The sequence below is a fragment of the Elephantulus edwardii genome, unplaced genomic scaffold (assembly GCF_000299155.1).
Source record: "Elephantulus edwardii isolate Elephantulus edwardi_28Jun2011 unplaced genomic scaffold, EleEdw1.0 scaffold00002, whole genome shotgun sequence".
NCBI classification, from domain to species: domain Eukaryota; kingdom Metazoa; phylum Chordata; class Mammalia; order Macroscelidea; family Macroscelididae; genus Elephantulus; species Elephantulus edwardii.
Window position 1 is genome coordinate 3371411 of NW_006399752.1, and position 12357 is coordinate 3383767.

At 39.7% G+C, this 12357-nt stretch overlaps 2 pseudogenes; one reads left to right on the top strand and one right to left on the bottom strand.

Annotated features, from left to right (window-relative positions):
• Positions 1–841: 841 nt before the first annotated feature.
• LOC102860269 lies at positions 842–1150 on the top strand (annotated as a pseudogene).
• Positions 1151–11304: 10154 nt separating this feature from the next.
• Positions 11305–12039, bottom strand: LOC102873539 (annotated as a pseudogene).
• Between the last annotated feature and the right edge of the window lie 318 nt (positions 12040–12357).

Genomic DNA, 12357 nt, shown 5'->3' on the forward strand with positions numbered 1-12357 from the left:
AAGAAGTGAAGGAACTGAACAGAAGATTTTAAAGCACAGCACCAAAAAACAAAGTACTATAATGAAATGTACAAAGAGTCAGAGTAGGAAAATAAAAAAGGATGAACTCATTCAGCATTTCATTATTTTTTTTTTACTCAGAATTTCATAAGCTGAAGGAAATGAAGAACAAATTCAAGCCTCAAATTGCAATACTTATAAGGATGCTTTGAACAGGGTAATGAATGATCCAAGAAGCATCAAAAGAAGAGGGAAAGAGTACAGAGTCACTATACCAAAAAAGAACTGGCAAACACAGAAGTATCTCATAAAACAACTTATGTTTAAGAGGCAATGGTGATGTAGGAGGAAGTTCAAGTTGCTCCGAAGCAATTGGCAGAAAACAAGGACCAAAGAATTGATAGAATACCAATCGACCTATTTCAATGAACAGATGCAGCCCTGGAAGGGTTCACCAAGCTGTGCCAGAAACTTGCCAGAAATGCACAATCTGGAGAGGATAAAATTGATGAATGGGACTTCCTCAAGATTAAATTCCTGTGTACGTCAAAAACATTTTCCAACAGAGTGAAAAGAAAACCCACTTAACTGAGGGGGGACCCCATATGACAATACCATTTCAGACAAGACTCTTACATAAAAAAATTTACGGAATTCAGGAAATGGGGTTTATTACCCTCAGGGGTGGATGTGGAGGCCTCGGAGGAGGCGGGGGGGAAAGACAGAGGATCCTGGCCACTACTCTGAATCTTACACTGAATCTCACGGATCTTGAACGGCAGAAAAAGAGAAAAGTTTCTCATCCACCTTCCTCCTCACCACCCTCCCTGCAGCCTTAGCCATGGCGGAGGCAGGGGCTGGGCTGAGTGAGACCATCACTGAGACAATGGTCATCATGACAATTGAGCCTGAGAACCGGAGCCTAACCATTAAACTGCGAAAATGGAAGCCAGAGAAAAGGGTGGAATGGACAAGTGACACTGTGGACAACGAACACATGGGACGCCACTCATTAAAATGCTTCTATATTCATGAGAAACTTTGGGCCTTTGGCCAGAGCTCCACTGAGAGAGAGGAAGATGAGGACTGTGGTCATACACACTGTGTCCCTGTCCACCACAAAAGACAGCGTCATGTTCCCAGGTACTGACCCCTGACCCCTCTCAGCCCCCACCAGGGCCAATACAGTGCTAAATTCTTCTCTCATGCACAAATAATAATAATAAAATAAATAAAATGAAAATATAAACAAATAAATATTTTACAGAATCCTTCAGAGCCTCCACGTGAAAAAGGCTGGTAACACAATTATAAAATGGGGAAAACACATGGAAAGAATTTTCACAGAGGAAGGTATTCGGATGGCCAACAGACAAATGCAGAAATGTTCAAAATTAACCTGCAAGAAGAAAGATGCAAATTGAAATCACAAAGAGGTACCATTTCACTTCAGTAGCAGTGGTAAAGTTTAACAGGACAGAAAATAATAAATATTGGAGAGGATATGATGAGATAGGAACTCTGAACTATTGGTGGGATTGTAAAATTGTACAAGCACTCTGAAAGGCAGTTTAGCATTCCCTCAAAGAGCTGAATATAGAAATTCCATGACCCAGCTATTCCACGGTTTGGAACATTCCCCAAGAAAATAAAAACTGAGGCACAAATGAAGATTTGTACACCAGTGTTCATAGCAGCATTATTTGCCATCTCAAGAATATGGAAACAGCCCAAATATCGAACCACAGAGAAAGGATTTAGAAATTATGGTGCATTCACACAATGGAATACTATGCAGCATGCAGGAGCAATGATTTTGAAAATCACTATCTAACTTGGGAGGGACTTGAGAGTATTGTGCTGAGTGAACTAACTCAGTCCCATAAGGACAAATACTGTATAAGACCATTATTGTAGATCTAGAAAGATAACTAGTAAAACATGTATTAGAACCCAAGAGGGGAAGAACAGAAGCAACTGGGTGAGGATGGGCAGGGGTTGGTGTGGTTAATCAAAGGATCATACACTTTGATCAGTAGAGGGAGAGGTGGGTAAAGTAAATGGGAAAGAAGTGGTTAAAGAATGGAAATGGTAAAAGAAAAGAGGTGTGGAAACAAGAACATATATGAACTTTTTAAAGTAAACTAGCATAAAATAAAAATTTTATTTTTTAAAAAAAGTTATCTGGAAGATAACTACCTGCCCAACTGATTGGAAGAGATTCATATCTATTTCCATTTCAAAAAAAAGGTGATACAACAGAGTGTGGAAATTTTCAAATGATATTACACACAAGCAAAATCCTGCAAAAGATTAACCAAAAGCAACTGGAACAGTACATTGACAGAGATCTACTGGAAATATGCGCTAGGTTTAGAAGAGGCCATGACATTATTGCCAATGTCAAATGGATCTTGGACAAAAGCTGAGAGTACCAGAGGAATGTCTATCTGTGTTCCATTGACTATGCAAAAGTATTTGTGTGAATCACAACAAATTGTGGCTAACCTTGAGGAGAATGGGAATCTTAGAACACTTGATGGTGCTTATGTGAAACCTATACTTGGACCAGGAGGCAATCAGAACAGAGCAAGGAAGCACTGCAAGTTTCATAATCAGAAAAAGAATGAGTCAGGGATGTGTCCTGTTTCCATACCTTTTCAATCTGTATGTAGAATAGATAATTTAAGAAGCTGAACTTTATGAGGAGGGATGTGGCACCAGGATTGGAGAAAGACTCATCAATAATCTGCATTATGCAGATTGTTTACAGAAATTGAGGAGGAGCTGAGTTAAGTCCCTGCAGAATGTCAAGGATTACAGTCTTCAATATGGATTGAAGCTCAACATAAAAATAAAACAAAACACCCAAAAATTCTCACTACTTGGCCAACAGGCAGCAACAAGATACATGGTGAAAAGACAGAGATTGTTAACGCTTCAGCTTGCTTGGCTCCACAATCAACACTCTTGGCACCAAAAATCAGAAAATCAAAAGATTAATTGCATTAGGTAATTCTGCTGTCAGGGACCTCTCCACTGTACCAAAGAGCAAGGATGTCAGTCTAGAGAGTAAGGTGTGCCCGATATAGGCCATGGCCTTCACAATTACTTGCTATGCATCAGAGAGATGGATAATGACCAAAGATGACAGAATAATTGATAACTTTGAGTTGATGTGCTGAAGAAGAGTTTTGAACACACCATGGACTTCCAAGACAACTAACATGTCTGTCCTAGAAAGGATGAAACAAAGTTGCTCCTTAGCAGAAAATATTTTGAGACTCCATTTCATACATACTTTGGGCATGTAGTCCGAGAGACCAGTCTTTGGAGAAGGATATATTTAGACGGGTTGAAGGACAGAGCAGGAGAGGAAGACCTCAGAGGAGATTGATTGCCACAATAACTGTGGTAATGTGTGTCAGAGACAGTGAGGTTGTCTCAGGATAGAGCAAGGTTCAGAGCTATTGTGCATAGGATCACTATGAGTTGCAAGTTGCTAAATGACACATAACAACAACAATCTTCATAGATGTAAACTACTACAACTTTCTTCCTTGGAGTTACTGATGGGTTGGAATTGTTGGGTTAGCAGATGAACGCTTTCATCACTGTACCACCAAGACTTCTTTTGGCATTGTTGTTGTGCGCTGTCTCGTCAGCACCAATTAAAGGAACTATGTTAAAAACCAAAAGTAACGTGAACGAAATGGTAGGATCAGGATCTCATGGAGTTGATCAAATACCCAGATTTCCTATTTTTGTCATAGTCAAATTTATTTCATTTTTTCATTTATAATGATTTTATTCTCTTAATGAAATATTCCGATTTAATGATTTAAAAATATCTCTTGATCATTTTCACATGTAATTTTAATGGTTTTAAAATTTTTATAAGCAAAACAGATCTTTCATATAAAAATAATAGAAGGGAAAAAATCATGCCTCCAAGGAGCAATCTAGTTGCACTTTCGACATGACAAGTCTGTTTGTCCTTTTGGCTATTCCATTGGATATTCAGCACTCTTCTCCAACACCACAACTTAAAGGCATTGGTTCTTCACCTGTCGTCCTTATTCAGTGCCCAGCTCTGAGATGCATAGCAGGTGATTGGAGAGACTGTGGCTCAAATCAGATGAACCTTAGCTTTTAAACTGCAGAGGTTGAAGGACTACAGCCTCAATTAGTAGCTAAACATATTTCACATCTTTGCTGAAACTGAGGAGGACCTGAAGTGCTTGCTTCAGAAGGTGAAGGACTGCAGCCTTTAATATGGATTGAAGCTTAACATCAAGAAGACAAAGAGTCTCACCACTGGGCCGATTGGCAGCATCATGATAGATGGTGAAGAGATTAAGACTGTTAACAGCTTTAGTTTGCTTGGCTCCACAATCAACTCTATTGGCACCAGCAGCCAGGAAATGAAAAAGACGTGTTGCATTGGGAAAGTCTGCTGTCAGAGACCTCTCCAGAGTACTGAGGAGCAACAATGTCAGTCTGGAGAACAATGTGCACCTGATACAGGCCATGGTCTTTGCAATAACTTGCTATGCATCCAAGAGCTGGAAATGACTAGGGATGAAAGAAGGAGAGTTGCTATTTTTCAGCTATGGTGTTGGAGAAGAGTATTGAATATGCCATGGACTGCTAAAAGAACATATAGGTTCACCCTGGAGAGGATGAAACCAGGCTGCTCCATGGAAGCAAGAATTCTTAAGCTTTGTCTGATCTACATTGGACATGTTGCAAGGAGAGACCAGTCCTTGGAGAGGGACATCATGCTTGGGAGGGTGGAGGGACAGAGTAGGAAAGGAAGACCCTCAATGAGATGGATTAATTCAGTAAATGGGATAATTGGAGTAGGTGTACTGGAGACAATGAAATTGGCACAGGATAGAGCAGGGTTTAGAGCTGTTGTACATTGGGTCACTATGAGTGGCAGGCGACTTGATGGCACATAACAACAGCAATGACTACTACTACTAGGGTTCTTTGCCTTATATATTTAAGTGTTAATTGAAAGTTTGGCAGTTTGGATTTACCAGCTGTTCCTTGGGGGCAAAGATGAGCAGTCACTTCTTGTAAAGATTACTGTCTCAGAAACTCAGTGGGAATTGCTTTGAGTTGGACTTGACTTGGCTGCAGTGGTTTTAACAAACTCTGAGGTATAAACAAACTCTGATAGAATGGAAGGGAAAAATACATAATACTACCATGTAGATTATGCTTTGGCATAAAACAAAAATCTTCACAACTAGATTAACAAACTACATTTGATAAATGGAGAAAATATTGAAGTTGTGAAGGATTTAATTGCATTTGGATTCATAGTCAACCCCTATGGAAGCACTAGTCAAGCAATCAAATGTATTGCATTGGTTAGAACTGCTGCATAACATGTCTTTAAAATGTTAGAAGCAAAGATGTAGTTGGAGGGCTAAGGCATATCTGACTCAAGTCAGGGTGTTTTCAATAGCCTCAGATGTGTGTGAAAGCTCGGCAACAAATAAGGAAGACTAACAAAACATGGATGTCTTTAAGTTGTTGTTAAGTGTACTGTTGAGTCAGAACCAACCCATGGCTGACCCTATTGGGTTTTCAAAGGCAGTTAATGGCATAGGATTCATACCACATATTCTTAGGTTATTATTTGCATATTGGCGAGACTGAAATGGAACACATGAGTATTGACATACTAGGCATTAGTGAGATGCTCTGGACCAGCTATGGTAACAACAACAACAACAACATACTATGCAGGGAATCCACAACAGAACAGTTGCATTCCTAGTCAAAAAGTCAATTTCAAGTTCTATCCTGAAATACAATGTTGTGAGTGATAGAATACATATGCATACAGGAAGACCCATTAAGATGACTATTATTCAAGTATATGCTCCCATATGTAGGGACAAAGAGGAAGAAATTGAGGATTTTTACCCAATTTTGCAATCTGAAATTGACCAAACATGAAATCAGGATGCGTTAATGATAATTGATGACTGAAATTCAAAAGTAGGAAACAATAAAGAAGGAACAGCAGTTGAAAAATATGGGCTTGGTGATAGAAATGAGCCTGGAAATAGAACGATTGAATTTTGTATTTACAATGATTTATTCATTGCAAATACTTTTTCTAAAAGACACAAAAGATGACTTTATACCTGGCTTTTAGCCAATGGGCTCCATAGGAATCAGCTTGACTACATTTGTGGAAGAAATCATTGGAGAAGCTCAATATCAGTAGTCAAAACTAGGCTAGGGGCAGACTACAGGTCAGACCATCAATTACTCACATGCAAGTTCAAATTGAGGCCCCCTAAAATTAAAATAAGCCCACAGGAACCAAGATATGATCTTGAATCAATTCCATCAGAATTTCATGATCATATTAAGAATAGGTTTGAGGCATTGAACATCAGTGATAGAAGACCAGATGAGTTGTGGGATGATATCAAGGATATCCTCTATGAAGAAAGCAAAAGGTCATTACAAAACTAGAAGAAAGTAAAAAACCAAAATGGATGTCAGAAGAGACTCTAAGGATTGCCCTGGAATATCAGGAAGCCGATTCTAAAGGAAAACATGTCAAAGTAAAAGAGCCGTGCAGATGGTTTCAAAGTGCAGCTCGAGAGGACAAAGCAGAGTATCATAACGGAATAGGTTACTAGTACAAATCTTTATTAACAGGCCAGCAGAGCTCACATTTGAATTATGGTGGTGGTGGTGGTTATATGTCATCCAGTCAACTATGACTCATTGCAATCCTAGGCCTAATAGCTCCAAATTCGTCTCTTTTCTCACTGTCTCTGACACACCAGTTATTGTGTCAATCTCTCTCATATTGGTTCTTCCTCTCCTGTGTTGTTTCTTGACCCTTCCAAGCATGATATCCTTCTCCAAAGCTGGTACCTTGTGGCTACATGCCCAAAGTACAAAGTAAGTGAGACAGAGTCTCAAAATCCTTGTCTCCAGGGAGCAGCTTGGGTTTACCCTCTCCAGGACAGACCTGTTAGTTCTCGTGGCAGTTCATGGCTTGTTCAATACTTCTTTAGCACCACAACTCAAAGACATTAGACTATATCTGGACTGGAGCAAGAATGATCAAATCTATTATGGAAGAAAAACAGTCGGAATGCTCTTTATAGTTGAGAATGGTGAGACTTTGCCTCATATACTTTACATGTATTATCAAGAGTGACTATTCCTTTGAGAAAGACAGTGTTTAAGTTAGGTGCTGCCAAACCAACTAACTCATGGTGACTTTGTGAAGAACAGATCAAACTTTGCCCTTTCTTTTGCCATTCTCACATTCTCTGCCATATTCAAAGGCATTTTTGCAGTCACTGTGTCCAATCCATCTTCTTGAGAATCTTTTTCTCTTTCTCTCACCTATTACTTTTCCCAGCATGATGTCTTTTCCTAAGAACTTGTTTTTCCTGATAACATGTCCAAAGGATGTGAGATGAACTTGAGGGAAAAGGTCAATGGAAAAGAACAACCCTCAGCACAATGGACTGTTGAGGTAGTAGTTATGAAGGTAGAGTTGTCCTAGATAGTGTTCTGTTCTGCTGTCTGTAAAATCAGGGAAATCTGGTGGCCTAGTGGTAAAGAGTTGCACTGTCAACCCAAAGGCATGTGGTTCAAATCCACCAGCCACTCTGCAGGTGAAACCGAGGAATCCCCTCCCATGTGATTTACTGTCTATGAGCTATGAGTTGGTTCTAACTCAACAGCATATAACAACACAACATGCATAGAATCAGTATGAGTTAGAGCCATCTAACAACAAAATCAATTCTTTTTGGAGACTTCAATATAATACCTTAAACACTGGACAGAAAATCTATCATGACCAATAATGCAACAGAGAGCCTGAGTAAAAAAAAAAAATTAAAAATCACATGATTCTCTTTTTGGAGGCAGATAAAGTATTTGGTAAGATACAACATTTTTCTCTGCCCCCCTTCTTAGAGAATCTTATTTTTAAAAATCTGTTTTATTTGAGTGAAAGCTTATAAATCACCTTGGTTTTTTAGGCCCTAATTCATAGACATTAATTCAACAATTTTTCCTTCATGAAAACTCTAACTATTGGAATAGAGGAGAAATTCTTCTATATGATTCAGGGCATAGATGAAAGGCTTTCTATTAAATTTTTAGTAGCCACAAAAAAGATGAAAAGAACAAATGGAGTTAATTTTAAGAACATATTTTATTTAACTCATATACCCCAAAATACTATTTCAATAAGCGAACAACATATGAAGGCATATTATAAAATAATTGACTCCAAAAATAAGACCAACATGAAACAAGAAGAGCAACAACCAATCAATCACATGAAAACACAACATTGAGAGAAACTGGAAAATTTATTTCTTTTTGAAGTCTTGAAATACAGGCAGATGCTCATCTAACTGGCATCAGTTTATAGAAGCAACAAAAAGGAACAGCTCATTTTTCCAAATAAGAAGTCAAGGCTGAGGAAGAAGAGATGGTTATGTGCCTAAGAAGACATGGGGTGTAGTTTTTCCAACACTGCCTGCTGTTTTGCTCATTTATGACCCTGCCTTCGCTTAGTCATAGCTCACTGACTGGGAAAAAGTGATCAGAGCACAGAGAACACAATACAGTCTTGGATTTTGAGGGGAAGCAAGTGGTATTTGGAAAAAGAATGTGATTCTGAATTAAGAGTTTCTATTGAAATCTGTGAGCTTGTAGGGCCTGGTGTCCTTTCTCAGTAATTTCGTTACTAGGGACAGGAGTCTGCCAATCTAGAGACAGATAGATGATTTGAATCCATCACAATTTCCTCTCATACGATTTATAGCTTATAAAAACCATGTGATGGTCTTTATAAAGTCCTGCTGCAGAACTTTATAAAGACTATTACATTTCATTTTCCTAGCACTATAAATTACTTGCAGTAGTTGGCTTTCAAGAGATTTTCAAAGAACTTGAAATTCAGAAAAAGGCAGGTACCTTGCATGAAGTCATGACACTAGAAAGAGGAAGTGAACTCAGGTCTTATCTGACTTGACACCAAAGCTCCATTACTACATTAATTCTGCAAAACTGGCCCAGTACACATCAAAAGATGTGTTTAGAAGAGGCCGTGGTACTAGGCATATTATGGCTAATGTTAGATGGTTCTTGGCTAAAAGCAGAGAGCACCAGAGGAAGGTCTGTCTGTGTTTCATTGACTATGCAAAGGCATCTGGCTATGTGGATCACAACAAACTGTGGCTCTGAGAATGGGAATCCCGTAACACTTGATTGCACTTATGCAAAACCTATACTTGGACCAGGAGGCAATCATCAGAACAAAGCAAGGAAACCCTGCATAGTTTAAAATCAGGAAGGGTGTATGCCAAGGATGTGTCCTATCTCCATTTTATTTCAATCTATGTGTGGAACAGAGCATCTGGGAGGCTGAGCTCTGTGACAAGGAATGTGGCATCAGGATTAGAGGAAGACTCATCAACAGCCTGCATTATACAGATGACACAATTTTGCTTACTGAAACTGAGGAAGACCTGAACATTTGCTGCAGAAGGCTAAGAATTGCAGCCTTCAGTATGGAAGCTCAACATTAAGAAAACAAAGATTCTCACTACTGGGCTGATTGGCAACATCACGGTAGATGGTGAAGAGATCGAGTTTGTTAACAGCTTCAATTTGCTTGGCTCCACAATCAACACTCTTGCAGTCAGGAAATCAAAAGATGAATTGTATTAGGAAAATCTGCTGTCAGGGGCTTCTCCAGAGTACTGAAGAGCAAGGATTTCAGTCTAGAGACAAAGGTACACTTGATCTAGGCAATGGCCTTTGCAATTACTTGCTATGCATCAGAAAGCTGGACAATGAACTAGGGAGAATAGAAGGAGAATTGATACCTTTTTGCTGTGGTGCTGGAGAAGAGTATTAAATATACCATAGACTCCTAGGAGAACAAACAGGTTCATCTGGAGAGGGTGAAACTAGGCTGCTCCTTGGAGGCAAGGATTGTGAAGCTGCATTTGACACACGTTGGGCGGGCATGTGGCTAGGAGGAGAAGGATTGGAGAAGGATTATGTTTGGAAGGGTGGAGGGACAGCACGGTAGGGGAAGATCCCTGAGGAGATGGATTGACACAGTAACTGCAGTGATGGAAGTAGGTGTGTTAGGGTTCAGTGAGACCGGCCCAGGATAGGGCAGACTTCAGAGCTGTTGTACATAGGGTTGCTGCGAGACACAGGTGACTCAACAGCACATAACAACAAAGCCAAGAGTAAAACCGGCTCATAAAGCACATCTCCCAAGTTTATTCTCTCACAGAGCCATTAGTGGATTTGAACATCCAACTTTTCAGTGCTTGATTATTAAGCTGCCAGGACTCCTTCACACAGTAACTAGGGGATTGCTTGTATATATTTTTCACTTTGTTGTCACATGCTTTCGAGTTGCCTGTGACTCACAGTGACCCTATGTATAACAGCTGTGAATTCTGTCCTATCCTTAGCCAATCTCACTGTCTCTGACACACCTGCCCCTATGTCTGCCCAAAACTCTGCTGTGGTTGCCTCTCTGATTTAATCTTTTACTACTGCCCCGAATACTCCATTTAGCCAGTTACACCGGTCTTGTGCTGCCCAGAGCCCGATCCTCGTGTCTCAGGACACTTACAGTCATAGTTGCCTCTGCCCAGGTTATTCAGCCCTGTTTCCTTCCTCATCTCTCTGAAGTCCAGGCTCAGATGGCACTTTGGCAGTGAGGCTGCCCTTGATCATGTGGTTGAAAGTTGCAATATTTTATTTGTTTATCTTTTTTTCAGATTTATTTTCACACTTACTGCTCTCTAACGCTGTATATTCTCAAATCCTAAACACTGTCCCTGAAGGTTTGTGTTGTTATTTTATGGGTCACCAAGGGAAAAAAAAAGTAGTAGCACATAAAACATGACTCAACTTCAGTTTAAAATGCATGCTAAATGGGAACCAATTTGCTCTGTAAACTTGCACTGAGATGACAGTTAAAATAAAATTGTAAAGATGGATGCTAATTCACATATGTTAACATGTGAAAGAGCATGTTTTTGCAAACACACGGAAATATGGTGTCTAATTTGTTATTTTTTTCCCCATTTCCCCAAACTTTATTAAAGGGAAAAAAAAGTAATGATGGTAGATCTCTAGAACATGGCCAATTTTCTGGGATGTCTCCCTCGAAAATGTGACATTTGATTTCCAAACACATGCCAGAAGTGTACATAGTCCCCAAGTGTACTAAGTAGATCAACAGCTGATATCCTAAATCGTTCATCTTCCGACTTTGCCCAGTCTGTGGTCTGTCTTTGGATCTGCAATAATTGACTGAACAGCTACTATGGCTTCATTAATTTTTGTCTGTAGCTCCCTGAGCTCTTCTATATGTAGCAGTCGCAGAATCTGGGCAGCTTCATTAAGAACTGCATCTCCTGTGTCAAAACCAAGATTATGCTTGACTAAAGCAACAGGCAAGCCCTCTTTTGTTTGATGCGCTTTAGCAACTGCATCCTGCATCAGGCGCTCTTGAACCAAAATATGAATTGACTTTAGCATTACCAAGTAATCATCATGACGCCGAATCTGAAGAAGGTTAGCCAAAGCCATTACACCAGCTTTAAAATCAGGATTATTTACATCTAAATTGATCAGTGGTTCTGCATTTTTAGTTGCATTATCAGCATTTTTTGCATTATCGGTTACTGAAGCCTTGTATTTTTCAGCATTGTCTCCATATTCAAGTCTAACTGCTAACCCAAGAAGCCAATCAATTGCTTCTTGTCGGTCCTGAATCTTGAAAGGACGGTTAACATCTTTGAGATACTTTTCAAAGAACTTAGGCCATTCACTGCTATTGATATTTCTTAAATTCCCTCTGTCTTCAATCTTGCAGTGTCTGATTTTCTGGTCTTCCAGCCAAACTATAAAATTTCTAAACTCTGTTTCATCTTTGCAGTTGAAGCCTGCAGGGTTGTGGTAGTCAAGAGCTGTCAGCTTGCGTCGGAACATGGTCCCGGCTTTTCGCTCTGGTCCTCCGGGCCTCTGCCGGGAGACTAATTTGTTATTTTGTAGACTGCCTGTCTTTCCAGACACTGTTTCATCACCACCAGCCCTAGGATTTCTGTTTATTCGAAAGGTCTGGCACCTAGCAACTACACCATGACCATTTAGTAAGAAGATGTATAAGATGGGAATCTTACTATAAAGTAACTTAGGTGGTGATTAAATGGAGATTATGCTGAGTGAGGTATCTCAGTCACAAAGGGACAAATGCTATATGGTGCCACTGTTGTAGAATGAGGCTGGCATTGGGGTGGGGGTAAGACT